Below are 14150 nucleotides of genomic sequence, written 5' to 3' on the forward strand. Positions count from 1 at the left end.
AGGCTGGAGGTTAGGAGGGCCTCCACAGGAATACAATGGTAGATCAGAGTATAGCAGCAGGACTGCCTGTCAACTGCAGTCAGAGACCTCAGAGCAATTGAATGTATGAAAGGTTGGTTTTCATGCCTCCAAGCCTATAATACACTCAACATTATACTAAACACTAAGTGGGAGAGGAGCAAATTGGTAGGTATTATGCACTAGATGTTTGTGTCCCCCACAAATTCAATGTGTTGAAGCTGTAACCCTTAATGTGATGTTATTAGGAGGTGGGGCTTGGCAGAGGTAATTAGATTTAGATAAGTTCAAGAGGGTAGTGCTCCCAGGATGTAATTTAGTGTCCTTATAAGAAGAGGAACAGATAGTAGAGCACTTGTGCTCTCTCTCTGCCATGCAAGGATACAGCTAGACAGCCATCATCTGCAAGCCAGGAAACAGGCCCTCACTAGGAAGGAAATCTATTGGTGCCTCTAGAACTGTGAGAAATAAATGTCTGTTGTTTAAGCCAGCAGCCTTAATAAATTGAGATAGATATGAAATGAGGAAGATGCTGTCATGCCCTTAAGGTGCTAAGAATATATGGATGGAAGGAGATAAACCCCAAAAATACAAGATAAAAAATAGAAACGTGCGAAATAGTATCATTAAACATGTATTGTGGAATTAGGGAGAGAGAATGAATCAGTTTATGTAGAAGGGTCAGGGAAGTTTCAAAGACAAGGTTGCATTTGACTTTGGTCTCAATGGAAAAGTACATTCATAGGCAAAGTGTGGAAAGACATTTCAGGAGGCAGGAACAGCATAAGCTGATAAAAGGAGGACTTAGTATGTTTTAGATGTAGCAAGTGTCAAGGCAAGCACTGTGGTAGCTTAGGTTATTTGGGGACTGTTTTTAGGAGAAGAAGATGAAAGTATAGATTGAGGTTGATTATACCCTAGAACTTAAAGTATCATAAATAAAACAAAATAAAGAACTTGATTGGTTATCTTGCTTAAGTGTGTGTGTGTGTGTGTGTGTGTGTGTGTGTGAATGTGCATGTGTTTGTGTTTTTTCCTAGAATGTTGTGAAAAGTCATTGATGGTTTTACACAAAAAGTCTTGTGTGGCATATGATCAGACTTGATTGCTGGAGAGATTCTTTAGGCCATGGTGTGGAAGATGAATTTGAAAAGAATGAGACTGAACATAGGAAAAAGTGTAAAAATGGAGAAGGCAGTTAGAATGGCATTGCTAGAGTTCCAGGGAAAATATGATGACCTAGGTAAGTGAAATCAGAAAAGAAATGTGGAAAAGCATCTAAGATACATTTCAGAGGTGGAATTGACGGTAGCTACTGAGTAACTACATGGAAGATAGAAACAAACTAGAGAATATTATCACTATAACAAATTCATCCTATATTCACAAGCCATTTTGTGATCATATCTACAAATTTATCTCCTGTGTATTAGCAGAGAAGCCTCTGTGCAGATAACTGGACCCAGTTCTTGAGACAAGTACATACAGTCATGTGTTGTTGAACCGTGGGGATACATTCAGAGAAATGCATTCTTAGGCAATTTCATCATTGTGCAAATATCGTAGACTATACTTACACAAACCTAGATGGTATAGCCCATGGTAGACCTAGGCTACAAGGGATAGACTATTGCTTCTAGGTACAAACCTATAGTGCATGGTACTGTACTGAATACTGTAGACAATTGTAACACAATGGTAAGTATTTGTGTATCTTAATATATTGAAAACTAGAAAATGTACAGTACAAATATGTTGTGAAAGACACAAAAAATATGGCTCAGCTGTATAGGAGGCTTACCGTGACTCAAACTTGAAGGGCTGGAAGTTGCTTTGAATGAGTCAGTGAGTGAGGGGTAAGTGAATGTGAAAGCTTAGGACATTACTGTACACTACCATAGGCTTAATACACACTATACACTTAGGGTACTCTAAATTTATTACATAAATTCTTCTGTACTAATACCCTTAGCTTACTGTGACATTTTTACTTTATAAATTTTAATTTTTGAAACACTTTGACTTTTATAATGATACTTAGCTTCAAACACAAACACATTGTACAACTGTAAAATTGTTTTTTTCTTTTTTTTCCATGTAAGATGGGTTATGCGCCAACATCTTAACAAGGTGGGAGGGTGGCATATCTCATGCATGTGTCTGAATACCCAATCATCATGCTTATGAACTACGAAAGTATTATTCTTTCTTTATATCCTTATTCTACAGCCCTTTTATTGTTATTTTACTTTTGAAACATTTTTGTTAAAAGCTAAGACTCAAGGCAGCCCGCATTGCCAAGACAATCCTAAGCCAAAAGAACAAAGCTGGAGGCATCACACTATCTGACTTCAAACTATACTATAAGGCTACAGTAACCAAAACAGCATGGTACTGGTACCAAAACAGAGATATAGACCAATGGAACAGAACAGAGCCCTCAGAAATAATACCACACATCTACAGCCATCTGATCTTTGACAAACCTGACAAAAACAAGAAATGGGGAAAGGATTCCCTATTTAATAAATGGTGCTGGGAAAATTGGCTAGCCATAAGTAGAAAGCTGAAACTGGATCCTTTCCTTACTCCTTATATGAAAATTAATTCAAGATATATTAGAGAGTTAAATGTTAGACCTAAGACCATAAAAACCCTAGAAGAAAACCTAGGTAATACCATTCAGGACATAGGCATGGGCAAGGACCTCATGTCTAAAACACCAAAAGCAACGGCAACAAAAGCCAAAATTGACAAACGGGATCTCATTAAACTAAAGAGCTTCTGCACAGCAAAAGAAACTACCATCATAGTGAACAGAATGGGAGAAAATTTTTGCAATCTACTCATCTGACAAAGGGCTAATATCCAGAACCTACAAAGAACTCAAATTTACAAGAAAAAAGAAGCAACCCCATCAAAAAGTGGGCAAAGGATATGAACAGACACTTCTCAAAAGAAGGCATTCATACAGCCAACAGATACATGAAAAAATGCTCATCATCACTCACTATCAGAGAAATGCAAATCAAAACCACAGTGAGATACTATCTCACACCAGTTAGAATGGCAATCATTAAAAAATCAGGAAACAACAGGTGCTGGAGAGGATGTGGAGAAATAGGAACACTTTTACACTGTTGGTGGGACTGTAAACTTGTTCAACCATTGTGGAAAACAGTGTGGCGATTCCTCAAGGATCTACAACTAGAAATACCATTTGACCCAGCCACCCCATTACTTGGGATATACCCAAAGGATTACAAATCATGCTGCTATAAAGACACATGCACACGTATGTTTATTGCAGCACTATTCACAATAGCAAAGACTTGGAATCAACCCAAATGTCCATCAGTGACAGACTGGATTAAGAAAAGGTGGCACATATACAGCATGGAATACTATGCAGCCATAAAAAAGGATGAGTTCATGTCCTTTGTAGGGACATGGATGCAGCTGGAAACCATCATTCTCAGCAAACTATCACAAGAACAGAAAACCAAACACCACATGTTCTCACTCACAGGTGGGAATTGAACAATGAGATCACTTGGACACAGGAAGGGGAACATCACACACCGGGGCCTATTGTGGGGAGTGGGGAGGGGTGAGGGATAGCATTAGGAGATATACCTAATGTAAATGACGAGTTAATGAGTGCAGCACACCAACATGGCACATGTATCCGTATGTAACAAACCTGCACATTGTGCACATGTACTCTAGAACTTAAAGTATAATAATAATAAAAACAAAAAAAAGAAAAAGGACATTAGTGGAAAAACTGGCAAAATCTGAATAAATTCTGTAGTTTGTTAATATTAAATAAATAAATAAAAGCTAAGACGCAAACAAACAAATTAGCCTAAGCCTACACAGTGTCAGAATTATCAGCATCACTGTCTTCAACCTCCACAGCTTTTCCCACTGGAAGGTCTTCAGAAGCTCTAACACGTATGAAGCTGTCATCTCCTACGAAAACAATGCCTTCTTCTGGAATACCCCCTGAAGGAACTGCCTGAGGCTGTTTTGTAAGTAGAAAGAGTACATTCTAAAATACTGATAAAAAGTATAATATAGTAAATACATAAACCAGTAACATAGTCATTTATTGTCATTTTCAGGTATTATATACTGTACATAATTGTACATGCTGTCCTTTTATATGACTAGCAGTGCAGTAGGTTTGTTTACACCAACATCACCACAAACACATGAGTAACTTGTTGTGCTAGGATCTTATGGCAGCTACAGCTTCAATAGGCAATAGGAATTTTTCAGCTCCATTATAATCTTAAGGAACTGCCATCATAGATGTGGTCCCTCATTTACCTCAGTGTTGTTACATGGTACCTGACTGTACCTGTCTTGTAAGTTACTAACCTGGCAGTGACTTTTATTATCACCGTCTTGTAAGTTTGATGAAGATTTTCAGTCCCATATAAGTTGACAATTCTGTGTAAACTAGTACCACTGATATCCTGGAATCATTTCTCTGATTTACTGCTTTCTTTTTTGAGACCCTGTCTGAAACTAACATCTGACATTTTTCTTTGACGTTTCTTCTTAATGGAAATGGAAACTGAATAATCAACATGTGACAATGTTTGTGAGCTTTTGCTTTGTCTGTGAGGTGCAGCCTATGTCCAAATAATTGATACCTATCGCTTAGGAAAGAGAATATATGAATAGCTCCTCTCAGTGTTCATGCTGATATACCAATCACTGTGTATCTTCCTTAGAAATTTGGGTAGTGCTGGAAAGTTTGTTTGCTCTGGAGACATCTCAGAAAAATAAGAGGAACAGCAAATCTAAACATGACAAACCATTTTTTGACCATTATTTTGGTGCCTATCATATGATAGGAACTATTACTAACAACAACAAATACTACTACTTCTACTACTAATGAAACAATATATAAATATAATCATAACAAATAAATTATACCTCATTTTATTTAAATTTTCTCATAAAGCTGGAATGTATCAATCCCATGAAGTCACCACCTATGCTTTAAATATCCCTCAAATCTATAAATAAATTTATCCCCAAACCAAGATTTATCAGCATCCTCCAGAAATTTTCAATCCTTACATATATTCAGTATTCATAAGTAGGTTCCAGCTTATTATAGAAAGTAATTTCCATAACCAGGCCTCATGTACAAAATAGATGCAAATGCCCTTCTAAAGGGTCTGTCTCAGCACTCAAAAACTTGGATTTTTTAACCTTACATATTACCAGCTTGTGCTTTATAGATGTACCAAAGCCCATATTAAATTGATTATATATATATGTGTGTGTGTGTGTGTACACATATGTACACACACACACACACACATATATACATGATACCTACTATGATTTGAGGTGCTTAGGACATAGCTTTTTAGAAGACCGATATGGTACCTTCCTCCATGGAATTTATAATCTAGTGAAAGAAAGAGATAACATACAGATGAATAAATAAGATGATGATTTAGAGTGATATAACCTATAGAAATGATAAAACAGGGTTCAGCATGCAATGCAGTGTTACAGATACAAATGTTAGACTCACAGACCACCTCCTTCATAAAGTACTTTCTTTCCTTCTTTGTAGCCTTATGTAACTCATGACAAGTGTCACAAATTCATTTACTTAATTGACTATTGAATATCTACTCTAATGCATTTTTCTAGGCAATGTGGATAAACAAAACCAGTAATGATTCCTGAAGTTATAAAAATTATTCTAGTGGAAGCAGCATTCCTTGTCATAGGTGTCACTAATACTTATGGTCAGAATGTCCAAAGTGTTTCCCAAATTAGGCATTGTCTATGTCATATCAATCAACTGGTACAAAGAAATTTGGAGTTGAGAACCCTCAGAGCAGTAAATGTTCTGAGAAAAATTGTAAATTAATTTTAATATCAAAAATCATTAGGATGCTGAAGTTGCATATTTATACTTTGTAAGCTATATATTTTTGTGCTCACTGTGGCTTTGTACTATTTACAGTGTAAAAGAAGGAACACAGAAATTTTTTTCTTCCAATTTGTAGTGAGTATAAAGCAGATCATTTAGATAATATTTTAATTAGAGAGTTACATAAGAGGTTAATAAAGCCATCCCAGTCACATTTTTGAATATTAATTTTTTCAAAATTGTAAAGATCTGCACAGAAAAAAAGTCATAAACATCAAATTAGAGTAATGTTCTAACAGTCAAATAAACCATTTATTGAATTTAATGAAGATCATTTAAAGCAGTATCACAGAAGCTTCTATACTGAGAAATATGATGTTGCTCTTTTTTAAAAAGGAAGTTAACCATCCTTTTTTTCTAGAAGCAGTGACAACTCAGAACATTACACCATTTCCTTGGCAGCTTGCTGAGCCTCTACTGTATGCAAAACACTGTGTTACTGAGGAAAACAAAGAAAACATGGAGTCTATGCCATAATTTCTTTTTTAAAAAAATCAACTTTAATTTTAGATTAAGGAGTAAATGTGCATATTTTTACCTGGTGCATGACACTGAGGTTTGGGGTAAAAATGATCCTATCACCCATATAGTAAGCATAGTACCCAACAGATGGTTTTTCAGTTCACGTGCCTCTCCCTTTCTCTTCTAGTAGTGAATAATTGCTACTACTAATGATAGTACGATACTATACTATACTATATTAATAGTAACATTAATAATAATGTTATTAATGATTGTTTTCATCTTTATGTCTATGTGTATCCAGTGTTGAGCTACCACTTATAAGTGAGAACATGTGGTATCTGGTTTTCTCTTTGTCCATTAATTCACTTAGGATAGTGGCCTCCAGCGCCATCTATGTTACTGCAAAGGACATAGTTCTGTTCTTCTGTATTCTGTCCTAATTTCTGAATGACCAACAAGAGCACAGAAGTCTTCGTTAATGTGACAGTGAACTAGTTATCCACAAGGATATCCAGAAGAAATACATTAATTTTGAAAGTTAACAAGAGTAAGAGAATGATTCTTTGTAATCATAGCTCCAATAAGTATCAGTAATTATAAGTTTTCACAATCTTAGCATTTTCTATAGTAAATTTCTCTAGAACTTCTCACAGAATTCAAATTTTCCAGATTGTACACAAAATTCATTTTTATCTGAAATTGCTTCCTTTTTTAAAGTTTGCTTTCAACCATACTAATATGTTTTACTTACTTTTATAGTTTTTTATTTAAAGCTTTTAAAAAATATTGTGTACACCATGATGTTTTGAAACATTATACTTTGTGGAATGGCTCAGTTGACTGCATTAATATATGCATTATCTCATATATTTATCATTTTTACGTGGTGAGCAAACATCAAATCTATTCTCTTCATAATTTTAAAGAATATAATACATTGTTATTAACTACAGTCACCGTGTTGTACAAGAGATGATACTATGTTTCATTAATGTGATATAAAATTACTTGTTTAATGACATTTAAAGGTTTAGCTAATTATTTTACTGGCATTATGCACACATAGTAAAGTCAATGCTTATTTCCTAAGGTTTGTCTCATGTTGCTTTCTTTATATGTGGAAGCCCAAGGAGTTTACTACCTAATAATATACCAAAAGTCTATATTATACATATAATTTACACTTATTTGTGTATTTCTCAAGAACCGTGTGCCTAAACTTTATTGTTTAGTAAGATACAAGGGCTTGATAATGAGTCTACCACTAATAAGACTGTTCTTGGAGACATCTAAGCTGTTGCTAATGTTTTGACTGACTCTTCAGCCACAGCTATCTTGGTCTTGAGTGCACGAACTTTTGATTTGTGATATCCTACAGTTACTAGAACCTTGGCATGAGTTGCTTCATTAATTATGGTATCAAGAACTCTAAAGTGTCTGAGATTTTATTACGCTTGCAAGCTAAACACTTAGCATGCCACAATTTCATGAATGATGGCAGAAGACATACAACTTGTGGACCAGAGCCAAAATAATTTGTTATATACAGCAGAGGAGTCAGCATGAGCTTCATATTTACATTAGTTCTTCTTGCCCCTAAGTTCAAAGGGGGGTAACACAGAGTGGGCCAAGTGAACAGTGTACAAACATGTCTGGTTACAACTAAAAAAAATTGTTCTTAGAAAAACCCCAATTTTATAAGAAGGCTTATATGGTTTGGCTGTGTCTCCACACAAATCTCATCTTAAATTGTAGCTCCCATAACGTCCATGTATTGTGGGAGGGACCCAGTGGGAGATAATTGAATTACGGGACCAGTTTTCCCCATATTGTTCTCGTGGTAGTGAATAAGTCTCATGAGAGCTGATTGTTTTATAAGGGGAAACCCTGTTTTGCTTGGCTCTCATTTTCTCTCTTGTCTGCTGCCATGTAAGATGTGTTTCTTGCTTTTCATCATGATTCTGAGGCCTCCTCTGTCACATGGAACTGTGAGTCCATTAAACCTCTTTTCCTTTAAAAATCACCCAGTCATGGGCATATCTTTATCAGCATCGTGAAAATGGACTAACAGAGGGGCTGTTGACAACTCTGCCTAACATTTGCTTCAGAGAAATACATTATTTTTAGATTTGGGTAAAGAAACAAATCTGTTCCATGCTCTGAAGGGAGACATTATCTCTATATTCCAAGGCAGCTTGCTATACAAACATCCTTCAAAAGACTGTCTTGAAAAAGGCTGTCAATGCCACTAAACAAGACTTGCAACCATGTGGGAGACCCATGGAAACATGTCTCCCAACATTTTCTTGTAGATTTTGCTAATTTCTCTACCCTTAGTTTATTTGAGGTCAACAAGTATCCTTGTGAACTGCTTGATAACAAATTACTAGCCATCTGAGCTTCATCTTGAGGTAAATGACCACAGGACCTGCATTTACTTTCTATAGGTTGAGTATTCCTTACTAAAATGATTGGGACCATAAGTGTTTCAGACTTGATTTTTTGGATTTTGAAAGATTTGCATTATACTTAACCGGTTGAGCATCCCAAATCTGAAAATCCAAAATCTGATATTTTCCAATGGGTATTTCCTTTGAGACTTATGTTGGCACTCAAAAAGTTTATATTTTGGAACATTATGATTTCAGATTTTTGAATTTGGGATGCCCAACCTATATTCCATGTTTTAATGGGGCTTCCACATGTATTTTGTTAGGGTCCAGGGTTCAATGTATTCCTGAACTCATCTTGCAGCTAGTTCCAGAATGCACAATTAGGATAGACATACCTAACAGCTGGTGAAATCTCCACCTTGGTTTTCTGACCTGGGGTATAAGGGCTATTAATTATATTGGAAAACGCCAAATGGAAGGCATTAGAACTTTCTCAGCCTAGGAAAATGGTAAATACCGAATTTAAAGCAATTCACATTCTCAGAAGGAATACTAGATTAGTGCCACCATCAAGGACTTTAAAGATGCAGAGACGGTGGTTCTCATCACAACCCCATTCAAGTCTCCAATTTGGCCTGTGTAGAAGACAGATGTCTCTTGGATAATGATAGTGAATTATCATAAGCTTAATTATGTGGTGACTCCAATTGCAGCTGCTCTACCAGATGTGGTTTCATTGCTTGAGCAAATTAATAAATCCCTCTGGTATTTGGTATGCAGCCACTGATCTAGCAAATGCCTTTTTCTCCATACCTATTCATATGACCCATCAGAGCAGCTTTCTTTCAAGTGGCAAGGCCAGCAGTACACCTTCACCATCCTACTTCAGGGTTACAGCAACTCTGCAACCCTATGTCATAATTTAGTTTAAAGAGAACTTGTTCACCTTTCCTTTCCATAAGGTATCATGCTGGCCCATTATGTTGATGACATGATGTTGATCGAATCTCGTGAGCAAGAAATAGCAACTACTCTAGACTTATTGGTAAGACAGTTGCATGTCAGGCAAGGGAAATTATTCCTCCTGAAATTCAGGGGCCTTCTATCTTAGTGAAACTTCTAGGAGTCTAGTAGCATGGGGCATGTCAAGATATCCATTCTAAGGTGAAGGATACATTTTTGTGTCTGGTACATCTTACAATCCAAAATGAGGCACAACACTTAGCAGTCCTCTTGATTTTGGAATCAACATATTCCATTCCTTATTTGGGTGTGTTACTCTGGCCCATTTACCCAGTGATCTTTAAAGCAAATAGTTTTGAGTGGGGCACAGAACAGAAGTTTCTGCCACAGGTCCAGGCTGCTATGCAAGCTGCTATGCCACCTGAACCACATGATCCAGCAGATCCAACGTTGCTTGAAGTGTCAGTCGCAGTAAAGATGCTGTTTGAAGTTTTGGGGGCAGACACCTATAGGTAAATCACAGCATGAGCCTTTTGGATTTTTGAGCATGTCTTTCCATTATCCATAGATAAGTACTCTTCTTTTGGAAAACAGCTCTTGGCCTGCCACTGGGCCTTAGTGGAGACTGAATAGTTAACTATGGCAACAAAACGGTCATGCTTTCTGAGCTAGCCATCAAGAACTTAGTGTTATTGGACCCAATAAGCCAAAAATGTTGGGAGTGCAGAGCAACTCTTCACCATCAAATGGAAATGATATTTATGTGAATGAGCCTAAGCAGGCCCTGAGGCACAAGAAAGTTACATGAAGAAATGACTCAAATCCTATGGTCCCTGTATCCAAACTGCATTACCTCTCCTCCAGCTTGCACCTATGACCTTATGTAGAGTTTTCTAGCATCAGTTGATAGAGGAAGAAAAGACTCGGGCCTGGCTTACAAATGGTTTTGCACAATATGCAGAGGCACCACCTCAAAGTGGAAAACTGAAGCACTATAACCCCTGTTGGGGACATCCTTGAAGGAAAATCCTCCCAATGGACAGAACAGCAAGAAGGGCACCTGGTTATTTACTTTGCTTGATAGGAGAAATAGCCAGACATGTGAATATATGCCCTTCCATGGGTTGTAGCCAGTGGTGTGATTAGATTATCAGGGTTTTGAAATAAAAACATTGGTGGAAAATTGAAGACAAAGAGAGATATGTGGATAGATCTTCCTGAATGGGAATAAAACATGAAGCTATTTGTGTTCACTAAATGCTCACCAAGGGGTAACCTCAGCCTCAAAGGTGAGGACTTTACTAATCAAGTGGATAGGATGACTCATTTGCTGAATACCAATCAGTCTTCTTTCCCAGGCCAGCCGGTCATCACCCAATGGACTCATGCACACATTGCCATGGTGGCAGAAATGGAGGTTATGCATGGACTCAGAAACAAGGACTTTCATTTTCCTAAGCCAATATAGCTATGGCCACTGCTGAGTGTCCAGTCTGCCAACAAAAGGGACCTGCACTGAGTCCCTGATATGGAACTATTGCCCCAGTTGATCAGACAGTTACCTGGAAGAAGGTTGATTACACTGCCCACTTCCATAGTAAACAGGACAAGCACTTATTTTCCTACTGGACTAGAAGCTTTCTGTGGATATGGATATGCCTTCCCTGCACACAATGCTTCTGCCCAAACTACCATTCATGAACTTATATATTGATTCATCTGCCATCATACTATTCTACACAGCATTGCTTCTGATCAAGGAACTCACTTCACAACAAATGAAGTGAGGTAATGGGAACAATATTTATGAAATTCATTGTTCCTTCCATATTTTTCAGCATCCTGAAGCATCTAACCTTGTAGAATGGTGGCATGGCCCTTTGAAAACTTTGTTACAGCACCATCTATGTGACAATTCCTTGCAAATCTAGCACAAGGTTTTCCAGAAGACTGTATGTGTTCTGAGTCAGTGTCCAATATATGGTACAGTTCCTCCCATAGCCAGAATTCATGGTCCTAGTAACCAAGGAGTGAAAGTAGGACTCAAACCACTCTGCATCATCTCAAGCAACATACTGGCAAATGTTTTGCTTCCTATTACTGAGAATTTATGCTCTATTGGCCTAGAGGTCTTAATTCAAAGGGAGCAATGCTTCTGCCAGGAGACACAATAATTATCCCATTAAACTGGAAGTTAAGGTTGTTATCTGGCCACGGTGAGTTCCACATACCTCTGAGTAAACAGGTCAAGAAGGGAGATATGATGTTGGGGGCAGTGATTGATCTGAACTAACAAGGGTAAATTGGGCTGCTCTTCCACAATGGAGGTAATGAAGAGAATGTATGGACTACAAGAGATCTCTTAGTGCTTCTCTTAGTATTATCACGTTATTTCATTTAGATCAATAGAAAACTATAACAACCCAATTCAGCTAGGACTATGAATGGCCTAGACTTTTCAAGATTGAAGCTTTGGGTCATACAACCAGATAAAGAACCACAACCAGCTGATATTCTTTCTGAAGGTAAAGAAAATACAGAATAAGTAGTAGAAACTAGTTATAAATCCCATTTACAATTGCCACAAAATAAAATACCTAGGAATACAGTGAACCAGGGAGGTGCAAGATCTCTATAATGAAAATTACAAAACACTACTCAAAGAAATCAGAGATAACACCAACAAATAGAAAAACATTCCATGCTCATGGATAAGAAGAATCAATATTGTTAAAATGGCCATACTGCCCAAAGCAACTTAAAGATTCAATGCTATTTCTATCAAACTACCAAATAAATTCTTCTTCACAGAACTAGAATTAAATTATTAAAAATTTATATAGAACTGAAAAGGAGCCCAAATATCCAAAGCAATCTTAAGTAAAAAGAATAAAGTAGGAGGCATCACACTATCCGACTTCAAACTGTACTACAGGGCTACAGTAACCAAAACAGCATGGTACTGATAAAAAAACACACATAGACCAATGGAACAGAATAGTAAGCCCAAAAACAAGGCCACACATATACAACCATCTGATCTTTGACAAAGCTGACAAAAACAAGCAACAAAGAAAGGAATCCCTATTCAATAAATGGTGCTGGGATAATTGGCTAGCTGTATGCAGAACACTGAAACTGGATCCCTTTCTTACACCATACACAAAAATCAGCACAATATAGGTTAAAGGCATAAATGTAAAACTCAAAACTATAAAAATCCTGGAAGATAACCTAGGTAATACCATTCTGGACATAAGCACAAGCAAAAATTTCATGACCAAGACACCAAAAGCAATTGCAAGATAAGCAAAAATTGACAAATGGGATCTAATTAAACTAAAGAGCTTCTGAACAGCAAAAGAAATGATCAAAAGAGTGAACAGACAACCTATAGAATGGGAGAAAGTTTTTGCAATCTATCTATCTGACAAAGGTCTAATATCCAGACTCTACAAAAAACTTAAACAAATTTACACAAAAGAAAAACAACACCACTAAAAAGTGGGCAACGGATATGAACAGACACTTCTCAAAAGAAGATATTTATGCGGCCAACAAACATATTTAAAAAAAAGCTCATCATCATTGGTTATTAGTGAAATGCAAATCAAAACCACAATAAGATAGCATCATATCCCAGTTAGAATGGTGATCATTAAAAAGTCAGGAAACAACAGGTGCTGGAGAGGATGTGGAGTAATAGGAACGCTTTTATACTGTTGGTGGGAGTGTAAATTAGTTTAACCATTGTGCAAGACAGTGTGGTGATTCCTCAAGGATCTAGAACTAGAAATACCATTTGACCCAGCAATCCCATTATTGAGTATATACCCAAAAGATTATAAATCATTTTACTATAAAGACACACGCTTACATATGTTTATTGCAGCACTGTTCACAATTGCAAAGACCTGGAACCAACCCACATGCCCATCAATGACAGACTGGATAAGGGAAATGTGGCACATATACACCATGGAATACTATGCAGCCATAATAAAGAATGAGTTAATGTCCTTTGCAGGGACATGGATGAATCTGGAAACCATCATTCTCAGCAAACTAACACAAGAACAGAAAATCAAACACTGCCCATGTTGTCACTCATAAGTGGGAGTTGAACAATGAGAACACATGAACACAGGGAGGGGAACATCACACACCAGGGCCTGTCAGGGATTGGGGGACAAGGCGAGGGATAGCATTAGGAGAAACACCTAATGTAGATGACAGGTTGATGGGTGCAGCAAACCACCATGGCACATGTGTTCCTGTGTAACAAGCCTGCATATTCTGCACATGTATCCCAGAACTTAAAGTATAATAAAAAAAGG

The 14150-nt window shown here is 37.1% G+C and overlaps 1 non-coding gene across 1 annotated transcript; it reads right to left on the reverse strand.

Moving 5' to 3' along the window:
- Positions 1-2114: 2114 nt before the first annotated feature.
- On the reverse strand, positions 2115-2218 carry LOC112616768. The gene has a single exon (XR_003117785.1). It is a non-coding gene; the product is annotated as a small nucleolar RNA U13 (small nucleolar RNA).
- Between the last annotated feature and the right edge of the window lie 11932 nt (positions 2219-14150).

Source organism: Theropithecus gelada, chromosome X (genome assembly GCF_003255815.1).
Source record: "Theropithecus gelada isolate Dixy chromosome X, Tgel_1.0, whole genome shotgun sequence".
Lineage (NCBI taxonomy): Eukaryota > Metazoa > Chordata > Mammalia > Primates > Cercopithecidae > Theropithecus > Theropithecus gelada.